General features: G+C 45.5%; 1 long non-coding RNA gene across 1 annotated transcript in view; it reads left to right on the top strand.

Moving 5' to 3' along the window:
• The window catches only part of LOC141086673 (uncharacterized), a 62199-nt gene that overhangs the window by 29434 nt on the left and 15918 nt on the right, over positions 1-16847 (top strand). The gene's annotated exons all lie outside the window — the stretch shown is intronic.

The raw sequence follows: 16847 nt of genomic DNA, 5'->3' as shown, positions 1-16847 counted from the left end.
TATTTGCGGGTATTATTGTCTTGTTATTGGTGTTTTTCACGTCTTTCATTTGTGCCTTATTCTTTTAATTTGTATCATTTTTAATGTCTGTTTTACATGTGTTTATGTGTGGGGTTTTTTTTTGCCTATTTTTATGTTTAACACTGTGGGCAAGGTTTAGTATTTCTAGAAGTTTTCAGCTTATTCATCAATTGGGACTTCTTAAAATTTACTCCACCCTCCCTAAGGCCGGTTTCACACGTCCTGATATTTCCAGCACTGGAACAACCAGTACAAGGGATATCAGTGTCTGAGTTTGTAATACTTGCTGCATACGTGTGGCAACCATGTGCTGCCTGTGTGCTGCAACAGTACCACATGGACTGGCACCTGGGAAACAGCATTACTGTCAGCGTTGTTCCCTGATGCCAGGTGCTAAAGGCTATGTGCACACAGTGGGGAATCTGCTGTTTAATTTTCCGCGCAGATTTTACTAAATCCGCAGGTCAAATGACCTGCATTTTTCCTGCGGATTTAGTGCATTGTTTGTGCGGTTTTAGGCTGGTTTCACACTAGCGTTTTATCGCGCAGCGCATCGTGCGCTATCTGTCGCACGCACAATTGTCCCCTATATTTAAAATGGCGGGCGCAGTGTCTAGCGATTGCACGCGTGCCTCAGCATTTTCGTGCGCTGCGCATTTTCCAGGTGTGCGACTAGACACGCCGGACGCTACATGTTGCATTTTTTGTTCCGCCCAACATCGTTAAAAAAAATCACATGCGTGCGTGTGCGCATGCAATGCGCAAAAAAATAGTATTATAGTCTATGGGGTCGCTGACGTGCGCTGTGAAGTGTGCACGTCAGCGCTTTGTGAGCACACGCGATTTCAGAGTAAACAATGTCTAGACACTTGTTTAATCCACCCCCTAAACAAGCAACATTGTTTTGGAGGAGGGTACATAAAAGAAGGTGTCTGTAGTGCCAGACCACTTACTCTACAGACAGTCTGCAAGAGATAAGAAGCCCTGTAGGAGAAAATACACCCATCAAGCAAGAGACAAGACACAACTTAGGATAACAGCTTCAGCTGCTACAATGTGAGTATTCTAAAATCTATATACTGTATGTGTGCCTGTCCTTTAATCTCTTAATGACAGCCAATACGTCTTTTTACTGACCGGAAATATAAGAGAATATCATCCCCATACAGGTGACAATCCAGCAGCTGTCAACTGTACACTGTAGCTGACAACTTGCTGCATCACAAATGATCAGTGTTGACACCGTCCATATTTGTTTAACCCCTTAGTTGCCGCTGTCAAAAGTGACTACATCAAATAAATGGTTAATAGATTGTGGGGGCTTGCACTTTAATCCAATTGACACCCTGAGATCATGATTGTGTGGTCCTGATGTTTGCCATGGCAGTTCATGGCCAAATAGCGGCCTTAGAGTCTCCCGGCTATAGCAGCCTGTTCAGAAGTTAGCAACATTTAAGTGGTAAACAAACACTTTTTCCCCTTCCCCGATGACGGCACCATGGAGAGAGGGGATCCGCCCCACGGGGAAAGGAAACCTACCGATAAAAAGGCGGTACCTCTCTCCCACATCAGTTGGTTTCCTGTCCCCATAGGGAACCTACAGACTTACCAGATGCCGGGGCCGACCAGTCTGAAAGATGGCAGCGGGAGCCCCCTTTCCCAGCTGGGGCGGTAAACCGAGGCACCACCACTGGGGTCAGCGGGCCTCCAGAGTGTGCGGGGGGAGAGGTGGCAGCAAGAAGATCCGCCCTCTCTCAGGATGGCGTCCTCCATGGCGGCCCTGGGCCGAAGCAGGTACCGGGGTGGGAGAGCGCCAGCGGGCGCGGGTATCCCCCACGCGCGCCGGCAGCCGGGGGAGATGCCACCACCCGCGCAATGCACCACTGGGAGCCGGCGGTGGTGCGCATGCTTGGGGCGGAGCGCGCGATGTCATACACGCGCCGGCAGGCCGGGGGAGACGCCGCTGCCCGCGCAATGCACCACTGGGAGCGGCGGTGGTGCGGGGCGGAGCGCGCAACGTCGCAAAGCAGCTGGGGAAGCTGGGTGCACGTGTGCAGTGGGAAAAAAAAAAACATTGTTCTTGAAACTCGCCCCTCACTTGGCTTAAAAGCACAGGGGGCACAGCGTGACCTGTCACCTGGCACCATGAGCACCAAGCCTCCAGAAGAGCAGCAGCTGATGGATGCGTCCTCGGACACAGAACACCAGCAGGAGCCACGGAAGTCACCTCAGCAGCACCGTAAGAAAGAGACCAAGGAGCAGTCACTGCAAAACAGCAGCAGCCATTTGGAGTTCCGACGAAGCAAGGAGTCCGGGGTGCAGGGGTCCCAAAGGACAAGCCGCGTGCAGTTCCGGGGCCCACGTCTGATTCGGTATCGTTCTTCGGTCTGGCGGGTAAGTGGACTAAGTGAACGTATATGCTATAATTATAGAATCATAGAATCGTAGAGTTGGAAGGGACCTCCTGGGCCATCTGGTCCAACCCCCTGCTCAAAGCAGGATTCGCTAAATCATCCCAGTCAGATGTTTGTCCAGCCTCTGTTTGAAGACTTCCATTGAAGGAGAACTCACCACTTCTCGTGGCAGCTTGTTCCACTCATTGATCACTCTAACTGTCAAAAAGTTTTTTCTAATATCTAATCTGTGTCTCCTCCCATTCAGTTTCATCCCATTACTTCTAGTCTTTCCTTGTGCAAATGAGAATAAAGTTGATCCTTCTACAATGTGACAGCCCTTTAGATATTTGTAGACAGCTATTAAGTCTCCTCTCAGTCTTCTCTTTTGCAAACTAAACAATCCCAAATCCTGCAACCTTTCCTCATAAGACAGGGTTTGCAGACCGGTCACCATTCTGGTCGCTCTTTTCTGAACTTGCTCCAGTTTGTTGATGTCTTTTTTAAAATGTGGTGCCCAAAACTGGACACAATATTCCAGATGAGGTCTGACCAAAGAGGAGTAGAGGGAAATAATGACTTCACGTGATCTAGACTGTATACTTCTGTTAATACATCCTAGAATTGCATTTGCCTTTTTTGCTGCTGCATCACACTGTTGACTCATATTCAGTCTGTGATCTATTAGTATACCCAAATCTTTTTCACATGTGCTGTTGCTTAGGCCTATTCCTCCCATTCTGTATATGCTTTTTTATTTTTATTGCCCAGATGTAGTACTTTGCATTTTTCCCTGTTAAAAAACATTCTGTTAGTTGCTGCCCACTTCTCCAGTTTATTTATATCTTTTTGAATCCTCTCTCTCTTCTCTAGTATTAGCTATCCCTCCTAGCTTTGTGTCATCAGCAAATTTAATCAGTTTACCCTCAATTCCTTCATCTAAATCGTTGATAAAGATGTTGAACAATACAGGGCCCAGGACAGAGCCCTGTGGTACCCCACTTGAGACATTCTTCCAACTGGATGTGCAGCCATTTACGACCACTCTTTGGGTCCGATCACTAAGCCAGTTATGAATCCACCTAACAGTTGCCTTGTCCATTCCATACTTAGTCATTTTTTCAATAAGGATTGTATGATATACTTTGTCAAATGCTTTGCTGAAGTCAAGATATACTATATCTACAGCATTTCCTTGATCCACCCAATCAGTGATTCCGTCATAGAAGGAAATTAAGTTAGTCTGACATGACTTACTAGTTACAAACCCATGCTGACTCTGTTTAATCACTTCATTCTTATCCAGGTAGTGACATACATGTTGTTTAATAATTTGTTCAAAGATCTTTCCTGGTATAGAAGTCAGACTCACCGGCCTATAGTTGCCTGGGTCCACCTTCTTCCCCTTTTTGAAGATAGGAACAACATTTGCTCTTCTCCAGTCTTCTGGGACTTCTCCTGTTCTCCAAGAATTTTCAAAGATTATGGAGAGGGGTTCAAAAATTTCTTCTGCTATCTCCTTCAGTACTCTGGGGTGTAATTCATCTGGACCTGGAGACTTGAATTCATTTAGGTTAGCTAAGTGTTTCCTCACTATCTTTCTGTTTATAGATATCCTGGATTCTTCTATTCCCTTAATAGGACAGTGAAGAACAGTTGATGTTACATTTCCTTTCTGAGAGAAAACAGATGCAAAATAGGAATTTAAATGTTCGGCCTTCTCAACATCCTGTCTTACCATTTCATCATTTTCATCCTGTAAAAATCCTATAGCATCTTTGACTTTTCTTTTACTTTTGACATATCACCCAAATCCTTTATTATTGCTTTTGACATCTCTTGCAAGCCTCAATTCATTGTCAGCTTTAGCTAATCTGATTTGTGCCCTGCAGGTTCTGCAGGCATCATTATATTCTTCTTTAGATATGCCTCCCTCTTTCCATTTTATAAACATTTTTTTCTTCCTTTTTAGCATGTGCTTAAGTTCTGTGTTCATCCATCCTGGCTTCCTTAAATGCTTCCTATTCTTCCCTCTTTTCGGAATTGTTAACAATTCTGCTTTGAGAATTTCATTTTTCAAGATTTCCCATCCTTCCTGGACATTTTTGTCTTTAAGGATATCCAGCCATTGGATCCCTCCAATTCTCTTTCTGAATCCCTTAAAATCTGCCTTTCTGAAATCTCACCTTGACGTCTGAGTCTTCACAGGTCTTCCTCCTCTAGTTATCCAAAATTCTAAAATAGCATGGTCGCTACCTCCTAGGGTCCCAGCCACTTTTACCGCCTCAACCATTTCCTCCCTGTTTATAAGGATTAGATCCAAGGTAGCAGTTCCCCTTGTTTTCTCCCCTACCTTTTGGAAGATAAAGTTGTCAGCAAGAGAGGATAAGAATTTCCTTGACCTGTTAGTTTTGCCTGAGAGAGATTCCCAACAAATGTCTGGATAGTTGAAATCCCCCATGACAACTATGTCATATTTTTTGGAGAACTTGGCCATTTGATGCATAAAGAGTTCATCCATATCTTCAGCTTGCACAGGCGGCCTGTAGTAAATGCCTACAATGGTGTCCTTTCCATTGTTCTGTCCTTGTATTCTTACCCAAACAGTTTCCACAGAACACCCAGTCTCTGAAGCTTCAATCTCTGTGCAGATATACGCGTTTCTAACATACAATGCGACACCTCCTCCTCGTTTATCAAGTCTGTTTCTTGCAAATAAGTTGTATCCTTCTAGTCGTGTATTCCAATCATGTGTATCGTCCCACCAAGTTTCAGTAATTCCAATGACATCATATTTCTTTTCCTGTGTTAGTAGTTCCAATTCTCCTTGTTTGTTGCCCATGCTTGGTGCATTAGTGTAGAAACATTTTAGTTTGTGATTGGTTTCTCTTTCTCCAATATTTTTATTAATTAGATTCTTTTGTCTTTGTTCTTCCTTTCCACTTCGAATAGCAGAGTTCTCAATAGCATTTGTCAGGTGTATGGCTTTTTCTGGTCTTTTGCTTCCCTTCCCATGTTGTTCTAGTTTAAAGCTCTCCTTACAAATGTAGCAAGGCGACTTCCAAATACATGTTTTCCAGTCTTCGTAAGGTGCACCCCATCTCTAGCAAGTAGTCCATCGTAAAGGTAATTCACTCCGTGATCCATAAATCCAAATCGTTGCTGACGGCACCATCGATGTAGCCAGTTGTTCACCTGCAGAATCTTATTCCACCTCCTTGTTCCATGGCCATCCACTGGGAGGATGGAAGAGAAGACCACCTGCGCTCCCAGTTCTTTCACTTTCTTGCCTAAGTCTTCAAAGTCTCTGCAGATGGTTTCCAGGTCGTTTCTTTCGGTGTCATTTGTCCCCACATGTAGTAGCAGGAATGGGTGTTCGTCTGTAGGTCTGAAGAGTCCTGATATCCTGTCAGACACATCTTTAATTTTTGCACCTGGAAGACAACACATTTCTCTTGAAGTTATATCCGGTCTGCAGATAGCGGCCTCTGTTCCTCTCAACTGGGAATCCCCCATGACCACCACTCTCCATTTCTTCTTCACAACATTTTTTCTTTCTCCATCCAGGAGGACTCTGAGGACATACAAGGTTGCTGTTTGTGGGCAAAGTCTTATCCTGATGTATTTCTTCATCGTTTTCCTGCGTGAGAGCCTGGTACTGGTTCCTGAGAAGTATGGGTGCTGACTGCCTCCTGATCCTCCTGCTTCTCTGGGTCACATGTCTCCATTCCTCTGTTTCTTCAGGTGCACTTCAAATTTCTTCTCTTTCTGTAACATGAAGAGATAATTCTGCTCTGTCTAAGAACTCTTCACCTTCCTTAATGATCTTCAACGTAGCTAACCTCTCTTCGAGATTTTGCAACTTTTCCTCCAACAGGGACACAAGCTTGCATTTCCCCTTCAATTAGGGCCTGTTCTCCTTCTCTTATAGGGGAAGAAGTGCACACAGAAGGCCAACCACAAGATTTGCCCACTTTGTAAGGAGAAGCTCCTCACGGCAAGGGAAAAAAGGCTCTACCAGTCCTGCATTGAACATACAATATGCAAGGAATCCCCAGGGTTCGCTTCTGACCTTAGAGCCCTAATTGCCAACCAGGGAAACCGAGTCAGATCCTAGTGATAGAGAGCGTGAATCTTCTTCATCAGACACAGATAGCCCGTCATCTGGCTCCTTGTCCTCTGCGGATGACGGTCACAGCTCCTTCCCTATAGAAGAGACGGATAACTTAATAAAGGCTATCAGAACCACTAGGGGCTAGTAGACACCAGGCCTAAAAGAACCATTCAGGACGCCATGTTTAGTGGGTTAGAGCAGAAGAAGAGGTGGTCTTTTCCCATGAATGATAAAATCCAGGCGCTCATACAGAGGGAGTGGAAAAGGCCAGAGAAAAAGGACCTCCTAGCACCAAAAAGGAACTACCCCTTTGAGGAGCCAAGCTGTTCGTTTTGGGACAAAGCGCCGAAAGTGGACGTAGCCATAGCAAAAGCCTCGAAAAAATTTTCTCTGCCGTTCGAGGACATGGGGACACTGAAAGACCCTATGGACAAAAAAGCAGATACATTCCTAAAAGGAGCCTGGGAAGCAGCCGGTGGAGTACTTAAACCCGCTATAGCTGCCACTTGCACAGCCAGAGCCCTGATGTTGTGGCTGGACCAGCTGAACGACTAACTAAGAAACAAAATGCCAAGGGGAGCAATCCTGGACTCTGTCCCATTTAATGAAAGGAGCAGCGGCATTTCTAGCGGACGCATCCGTGGATTCAATCAGGGTGACAGCCAGGGCAGCCTCATTCTCAAATGCAGCTAAAAGGGCTCTATGGCTCAAGTGCTGGACGGGAGACCTGCAAACAAAAACAAAGTTGTGCTCCATCCCCTGTGAAGGTGAATTCCTTTTCGGCCCACACTGGACGATATACTTGAGAAAGCAGGGGATAAAAAGAAGTCTTTCCCTAACCCATCCAATTTCCCCTTCAAACGTTATCGGAGCAGGAAATTTATCCAAAGGAAGCCACCTAAAAACTCCCAGGACAAGTGGGAAGATAGAAGAGGCAAAGGGAAGGGGTTCATGTTCGGGAAACCGGCAGACAAGAAGCAACCCCAATGAAGGTGTCTCCCAGGTAGGGGGAAGATTGGGCCTCTTCTTCCCGACCTGGGAAAAGATATCAAGCAGTTCCTGGATCCTAAGCATCGTAGAAACAGGTCTCAAATTAAAATTCCACACCTCACCCAAACCCTCTTTCGTAGTGACCCCACAGAGGCAGTCGATAGAAGAGCAAGCTGCAGTACAACAGGAGATTCAGACCCTGATGGAGAAATTGGTGTTGCAGGAGGTTCCCCACCAAGATAAAGGAGAAGGCTTCTATTCCCCTATCTTCTTGCGGAAGAAACCAGATGGGACATTCAGGACGATAGTGAACCTACAAATGCGTAGTGATTCCTCCATTCAAGATGGAAACAATAAAATCTGCAGTAAAGATGTTGTTTCCATCTTGTTACATGACGGTACTCGACTTGAAAGACGCGTACGTCCCCATACACACGGACTACCGCCAGTTTCTCAGGATAGCAGTCACAATAGGGGGAGAAATAAAGCATTACCAATTCAAAGCCCTCCCATTCGGGCTGGCCATTGCCTCGAGAGTATTCATGAAAATCATATCAGAGGTCATGGCACACTTAAGAGAACAGGACGTCCTGTAGTCCCATACTTGGACGACTTCCTAGTAGTAGGCAATTCCCATGGTCATTGCAGAGACCAGTTGAACCAGACTATGGAATCTTTGTCCAACCTAGGTTGGCTGCTGAACCTACTGAAATCTCGGTTAATTCCGAGCCAAGTGCAAGAATATTTGGGCATAACCATAGATTCCATCAGGCAGGAGTGCCGTCTCCCCGAAGGGAAAAGGCTACACATAGAACAGCTAGCAACAGGAGCAATAACACGGACAGTAATGACACTTAGGAAGGCCATGTCCTTGCTCGGCTCAATGACAGCCTGCCTACCAGCTGTCCAGTGGACCCAAGTTCATACAAGAGATCTCCAGTGGGAGATACTAGAGACAGAGATTTCTCTTCACGGGAATTTAGAAGGGCAGTTAAACATCTCACCCGTAACAGCTCACTCCCTACAATGGTGGACAAAACCATCCAACCTATCCAGGGGGGTTCCTTGGGTGATACCAGTCTCTCAGATCCTTACTACGGATGCAAGCCCCAGGGGGTGGGGGGCTCACTGGGACAACCAGGTAGCACAAGGAGCCTGAACAGAAAACGAAAAGACAGCCTCCTCGAATATGAAGGAGCTATTAGCAGTGAAGCGCGCCCTCCTGTATTTTCTAAACTCCCTCAGAGGCCACCACGTAAGAGTGTTCTCAGACAACAGCACTGTAGTTGCTTACTTAAATCATCAGGGGGGCACGAGATCCCGTACCCTTATGGAGGTGACAAAGTCAATTTTCCACTTTGCAGAGGGGAACCTAGGCTCACTGACATACACATAAAAGGGTCAGACAATGTGATGACGGACTTTTTAAGTCGCACACAGCTGAGACAGGGCGAGTGGAAGTTGAACCAGGAAGTTTTCAATCAGATCACAAAGCTATGGGGGAAACCCAACATAGACCTATTCGCCAACAAGACGAATCGGAAGGTGAAAACATTCTGTTCCATAGACCCATCCGGGGACCCGATAGCCCTGGACGCCCTTATGATCCCCTGGCACTTTCCCCTTGCATATGCGTTCCCACCGATAGCCTTAATTCCACCAGTTCTGAGGAAGATTCGGGAGGACAAAGCAAGGGTGATAATAATAGCTCCCTTCTGGCCGAGAAGGACGTGGTTCTCTTGGTTGAGGAGAATGTCCATCTCCGATCCTTGGGTCCTCCCGGATATCCCGAACTTACTCTCCCAGGGCCCAGAACTGCACCCTCAGGCAGAGAACCTACACATGACGGCCTGGAATTAGAAAGGGCTCTATTAATCAACAGAGGCTTCTCCCAAAATTTAGTATCCACTCTATTACGAAGCAGGAAGCCGATAACCACTAAACAGTACGGGAGGGTCTGGAGGCAGTTCCTTTCAGTATCAAAGGCTAGTCCAAAGGGGAAGGTACCCATATCAAAGATCTTAGAGTTCATACAAAGGGGCTTAGAGCAAGGCCTTTCTACCAGCACATTAAAGGTTCAAGTGGCAGCCCTGGGGGCCCTATACAACTGTGACTTGGCAGGGAATCGTTGGGTGTCCAGGTTCATTAAGGCAGTCAGTAGATCCAGGCCTGTGTCTTCCCTAAACTCCCCTACCTGGGATCTAAACTTGGTACTCTCAGCCCTGACCAAGCCCCCCTTTGAGCCTTTCAGGAAGCACCGCTAAGATTAATATCTCTCAAGACCTCCCTCTTGGTAGCCCTCACATCGGCCCGTAGAATTATCGACATCCAGGCCCTGTCAGCCTTCCCTCCATTTACACAGATTCTGGATGACAGGGTGGTACTTAGGACAGACCCAGCCTATCTGCCGAAGATAGCGTCCCGATTCCACAGAACTTAGGAAATCTCCCTCCCCTCCTTTTGCTTTTGCCCCAATCCCAAAAACAAGGGAGAAGAGACCTTGTACACATTAGATGTCATGAGATGCCTAATGGAATACTTAGGGGCAACCAGGGAGCGTAGGAAGGATAGGTCTCTTTTTGTCTGCTTCCAGGGGCCAAAGAAAGGGCGAAAGGCATCAAAGAGCACGCTGACGAGGTGGATAAGGGACGCCATCACCTTGTCGTACTCGTCAGAAGGCGCGGACATCCCAGGCAGAAAAACGGCCCATTCCACAAGAGCGGTGTCAATTTCCTGGGCAGAGAGAGCAGGCGTCTCCATTGAGCAGATATGTAGAGCCGCTACTTGGTCCTCTCCTTCAACTTTTTTTTAACCCCTATCGGCTGGACCTAGCCACCTCCTCAGATCTAACCTTTGGTAGAAGGGTGCTGGAGGCAGTGGTCCCCCCCCCAATAGATAGTCTCTGCAATTCTCTCCGTGGTGCCGTCATGGGGGAAGGAGAAAATCGTAGTTACTTACCGTTAACGGTATTTCTCTGATCCCATGACGGGACCCGTATATTCCCACCCTACACGCGTGGGGTGCGCACTTATTGTAAATACAGGTTAGTCAAAAAGTCACATGGTGTCTCCTCTATGCAGTTTAATGATTGTAGAAATTCCTTTTTCTTAAAGTGTTGTGTTAGTATTAGGCTGAAGTTCCGTTAATGCTCTGTAAAACAACTGATGCGGGGGAGAGGTACTGCCTTTTTATCGTTAGGTTTCCTGTCCCCGTGGGGCGGATCCCCTCTCTCCGCGGTGCCGTCATGGGATCAGAGAAATACCGTTAACGGTAAGTAACTACAATTTTCATTCCTGTCATGCCATTTTGCATTAATTCCTGAAAATCACCTGAAGGGTTAACAAACTATCTGGAAGAAGTTTTCAGTATGTCAGGGGGTGCTGTTTTAAAAATGGTATCACATTTTGGGTTTTCCAATATATAGCACCCCCCAAAGTCACTTCAAACCTGGATAGGTCCTTCAAAAAAATACATTTTGTAAATTTCATTGAAAATATAAAAAAGTACTGCTACATTTTTAAACCTCCTAAAAGGCTAACAAAATAAATTAGAGTCAGTAATAAGCGGTCATAGAGGAGCGCTTAGGAAGCAACCCAGGGGCAGACAAAAATGTCAGGTCTCCACCGCAGCTCCAGCTGAAAACCTCCAATGGAGGATAGGAGCAATGAGAAAATGGAAACGGTCTTAGGAGCGCAGGAAAGAGACTCAGACAAGAGATGGGGTTAAACCACAACGCGTTTCGACGGAGGATACGTCTTCATCAGGTGGAAGCTCAGTACAGGTACCCACAGCCGGTCTTCCTCCTTACAGCTACAGTTACTTCTGCGACCCCTGCACCCTCCTGAAATGAAGCGCCATCAGTGATGCTCATTTTAAGGGCTAGGCGGGTCCCAGCATGACATGCACTATGCCATGTGCACAATGACAGCTCGCTCTCTGTTATTGTGAGAAAATGTAAAACGGTCTTAGGAGCGCAGGAAAGAGACTCAGACGAGAGATGGGGTTAAACCACAACGCGTTTCAACGGAAGATCCGTCTTCAGGTGGATGAATCCACCTGATGAAGACGGATCCTCCGTCGAAACGCGTTGTGGTTTAACCTCATCTCTTGTCTGAGTCTCTTTCCTGCGCTCCTAAGACCGTAACAAAATAAATTAGCTCTTTAAAAATGGTTATGATGTAAGGCATATATGGGAGAAATGTTATTTATTAATGTTTTTGTGTGGTATGACTATCTGGATTAAAGGGATAATCATTCAAAGTTTGAAAATTGCAATTGTTTTTACATTTTTGCCAAGTTTCTGATATTTTCTAGAAATAAACACAAAACATATCAACCTAAATTTACCATTATCATAAATTATAATGTGCCACGAAAAAACAATCTCAAAATCAGTGGGATTTGTTGAAGCATTACAGAGTTATCACCACATAAAGTGACATTGGTCAGAATTTAAAATATTGGCCCTGTCACTAAGGGGTTAAAATATATTATGTACTAATGTTTTTTTTTTAATTTTTATTCCAGCATGTCTTCTGGATCCGAATATTCGCCATCCCAAGAAGAACTGGCCCAAGCAGAGCTTGAGGTGAGGATTTTGCTGCCTTTGTGTAAGTATAGCTGCCTCTACAAATGGGTAATAATTTGTGTTCTTTTACAGACCTCAGCATCGGCCCCGGCAAGTGAAGCGGAACAGCGGGAGCAGCCTAGCTAAGTCACAGAGAGGAGACGCAATGTAAGTATCCATTCTTTGAAGGTCTCTTTTTTTAATCTTTTTTTTCTATTCCTTTTTTTCTGTCCTGTTTTTCATCTTCTATATCTTTCTTCTTTTCTGTTTTCTTTTTTTTCTATTTGATTCTCATCAATTTCCAAGATTATATTTTTTTTTTCTAGGTTCCACAATGGGATGAAGACATCATCTTGACAACAGGCACCTGATCCGCCTTGTTCAGGACCGTGTCCCGTTGTGGGACATCCGTGACCAGCAGTACAAGGACATTGTTGTGACCAGGCAGCTCTGGAATGAGGTGGCCGCAGCGTTGATGGAGGGCTGGGACAGCGCCTCTGCAGCTTCCAAAAAGGCGTTTAGTAAGTATTTCCCTGCTGTGTGATGCTGCATTGATTCTTGTTCCTGAGGATACTGTTGTGTTTCCTGATAGATATATACTATCAGGGAACATAACAGTGTCCTCAGGATCAACAGTGACTGCTTTGTGTTTTTTACTGCAGTATTGAACATGGCAAGAATCCTGCTCATGAGGATACTGGTGTGTTTCCTGCAAGATATATTCTTGCAGTAAACACACCAGTGTCACAGGATCAACAGTGACTACATTGTGTATTGTAATGCTGTATTGATCAAGCTTTAACTCTTGCTGCTAATACTGGTGTGTTTCTTGCAAGATATATTCTTGCAGTAAACACACCAGTTTCATCAGGCTCAACAGTGACTACATTGTGTATTGTAATGCTGTATTGATCCTGCTTTAACTCTTGCTGCTGATGATACTGGTGTGTTCCTTGCAAGATATATTCTTGCAGTAAACACACCAGTGTCCTCAGGATCAACAGTGACTGCATTGTGTATTGTAATGCTTTATTGATCATGCTTTAACTCTTGCTGCTGATGATACTGGTCTGTTTCTTGCAAGATATATTCTTGTAGGAAACACACCAGTAACCTCCGGATCAACAGTGACTGTATTGTGTATTGAATTCTTTTGTGATGCCGCATTGAATGTTTGCCATGTTCACTCTGGTGTGTGTGATGATACAGATTTTGCCATCAGTGCATTGTATGACATTTTTTCTTTGTTTTTTCAACAGTGAACAAAGTCCGCACACGTTGGCGCTCGTTGAAGGGCCGCTTCAACACTGATGTTCGTGCTGAGGGACAGGTTTGTAGTGGTTCAGTGGCAAGGACCAGAACAAAGTACCGCTATCATTGCGAGTTGGCATTCCTAAGACCGATCCTTGCCACCAGAGCGTAAGTATATTTTTTTTTCGTTTTTTTAATAACCTGTGCTTTTCTATTCCACAGCTGATGCTTCTTGTAAATGCATGATAGTAATGTTTTACTTTTCTTTCCACAGCACCTGGAGCAGCACCCTGCAACCTGTCCCTGGAGCAGTCCTTCATCGATCGACCTCGGACTCGTCCCAGCCATTCGACAGCCAGGAAGCAACTTGCAGGTCACCAACATGGAGACAGCTGGTGACCAGGAAGCTGGTCAATCAGGTGTTCCCCTGTCCCTGGTCTCTGCCACTGGCTATGCAGGCACCTACCCACCAGCGGCAGAGGGCCTCGGACAGGCATGTCTTGCCCGAGTTCATGCACTTGAGCGAGGCCTTTCATGCCAGCCTCAAGTCGCTGTCAGACAGAGTGGAAAGCGGTTTTTCACTCATGGAACGCGGTTTTACCCACATGGGACACTATTTCCACTCTGTCGACCAGCGCCTTGATAGGCTGGAGGCTGACCTCAACAGACCAGCGCACCATTTCTTTAGTAAAATTTAACAGGGCATGGCGGAACACCTTAGTCCTGAGCAACAGCTGAATGTGTTACAGGCCTGCAACACTGCTTACTTACAGGCTATGCAGCAGAATCAGTACGTGCAGCAGTCAGTGGTGTCATTCCCACCTGTGCCACCACTGACTCGCTTCACCACAGTACCGACTTCTGCTGCATACCACTGCACGGCCACCTGCATTCCTAGCCAATCCGGACACCAATACACCACACCAATGCCGACAGCTGCTGGACACTCCACCCCCGCCTCCACCATGGCAAGCGCTGCTCCTGTCTGGAGCACCACTACTGCCACCATTCCACCATCTTGGCGCACCACCACCGTACAACCAGCTTGGGCCACCGCCACCTATTCTCCTGGTCGGAGCACCGACACAACATCTCCGTCTAGGAGCACCGCCACCACTCAGCATCAGTATGGGAGCACCGCCACCACTCCTCATCATGGGAGCACCACCACCACTTCGCCTCCTAGGAGCACCGCCACCACTCCGCATCATAGGAGCACCGCCAACACTTCACCTCCTAGGAGCACCGCCACCACTCCTCATCATAGGAGCACCGCCAACACTTCACCTCCTAGGAGCACCGCCACCACTCCTCATCATAGGAGCACCAACACCACTTCACCTCCTAGGAGCACTGCCACCACTTCTCCTACTAGGAGTACCGCCACTCATCTCCTCATAGGAGCACCGCCACCACTTCTCCCACAAGAAGCACCGACAACCCTTCTCCTTCTAGGAGCACCGACACCACATATTGTCCTTCAAGGAGCACCGCCACCACCGAACAGCAGAGGGGTGACCCACATTCCCTCTGTTTCTCATCACGGACTCAGTCCACCATCTCCAGGTGGTCAAGCAATGTAAGGCGGTCACACGGTGGTAGTCGGTACAGGCAGGTGACTCCTGCCCCAAAGAAGCACAAGAAACAAAAGACTTTGTCACTCCCCCCTCTCCTTCTAATGTTTCTCAACCTGCCTCCATTTCCATCCCTGAGCTCCCTTCCCCCACTACTTTAGTCACCCCTTCACCTAGAACCCCTTCCTCAACTTCCAGCCGTTCCTCGTCTCTCCACACCCCCAAAGTATCTCACTCTTCCTCCAATCGTCCTTCAAAATAAAATTGAATTTTCTTAAAAAAATAAATAAATGTGCAATTCTGCGTTCACAAAATACGGTTTCATTAATGAGTCTTTCGCCGCCTACACACACTGCGCCGTACACTTTGCGTTTTTGCCACCACATAGCTCCATTACTGACATGTTTCTTGTGTCAGTCTTGGAGATATGTGTAGTCAAAAACACAAATCTATATGACTTGTATTTTCCCCACCAGTCTCTTCAGTCAGCTAATATTACACAGACTGAATAGAGCATGGTGTTGAGTGCAACGCATATCTATTGTTACCTTGGCAGGTATCATAAAAAGTTAATTGACTATGGTGTGTTTTTTACCATCATCATTTAACTTTTTGTGATACAAGGCAAGGTTTGTATTCTCCTGCCCATGTGTGATAACCTTCTGAAGTCAGGATGCGTTACTTTTGGCATCCTCACTTCAGCATGACACCAGGCCTGGGTATTGTAGAAGTTGGATAAACTATATTATGTCTACAGTCTGCGTTCAAACTGAAGCCACAGTGATGATACTACAAATAATATTTATAGTCACAGCGTTAGGTGTCATAAATAGTGAGGGATGCTACTGCATTCCCAAATCACTATTTTTAACATCAGGCAAGGTGACACAAAAATTAGTTGTATTATCTCCACCGTCACAGCAAATTGAACTAAAAGTGTAGAGATGATAAAGATCATACAACTTGTGTGTATGTATAGTCACCTGGTCAGGAGTACTAGTAAATTCATGATGCACAAAACACAGCATCATGAATTCACCGGTACACCTGGCCAGTTGATTATTGTATTGAAGTGTAAAAAGACAGATAGCAAAAAAAGAGGAAAAAATATTCAGCCTACCGTACATCAGTGTCCATATAGTCCATAAGTGGTCTGATGCCAGGAGATATCCAGTGCGATTCAACTGGTGCTATAAATCCAAATTCAAAGGAAAAAAGAGGGAGTCTCCAGCACCAAAATTAGTGAAAAAAGATAAAACTCATGTTTATTAGGAAGGTTTTAAAATCATATTAATAAGCCACCATGACAGGCAAGGCTACCGAGGTAGCCTAAAAATGACCTGCCATTATGATTCTCCAGGTCATTACGAGTTCATAGACACAAAACATGTATAGGTTATTTTTTATTTAAGTGGTGAAAAAAAAATTCCAAAGTTTGTTAAAAAAATAAATAAATAATAAAGAACTAAAAAAAAATTGCGCCTTTTGTACCGTCTCCAATTTTTGTGATCTTGGGTTCGGTGAGGACTTATTATTTGCACGCTGAGCTGATGTTTTAATGATACCATGTTGGTGCAGATACGATCTTTTGATCGCTCGTTATTGTATTTTAATGCATCTTTATCTTTTTTCTCGATTCGAGTTAATTCTTTTTTTGAATTGATAGATCGGGTGATTCTGAACACGGCAAAGCCAAATATGTGAATGTTTGATTTTTTTATTGTTTTATTTTGAATGGGGCGAAAGGGGGTGATTTGTACTTTTCTATTGTTTTATTTTTTTAATATTTTTTAAAACTTTGTTTTACTTTGTGCATGCTTCAATAGTCTCCATAGGAGACTAGATGCTGCACTTGTCCGATCGGCTCTGCTACATACAGGTGATTATCAGATCGCCTGTATGTAGTAGAATTACTCACTTGCTATGAGTGCCAACCA

This window comes from Dendrobates tinctorius, unplaced genomic scaffold, assembly GCF_039654945.1.
Source record: "Dendrobates tinctorius isolate UK_male_01 unplaced genomic scaffold, ASM3965494v1 ptg000032l, whole genome shotgun sequence".
Classification (NCBI taxonomy): domain Eukaryota; kingdom Metazoa; phylum Chordata; class Amphibia; order Anura; family Dendrobatidae; genus Dendrobates; species Dendrobates tinctorius.
The sequence above is the reverse complement of the archived record's forward strand: the minus strand, read 5'-3'. Positions and strand labels throughout refer to the sequence as shown.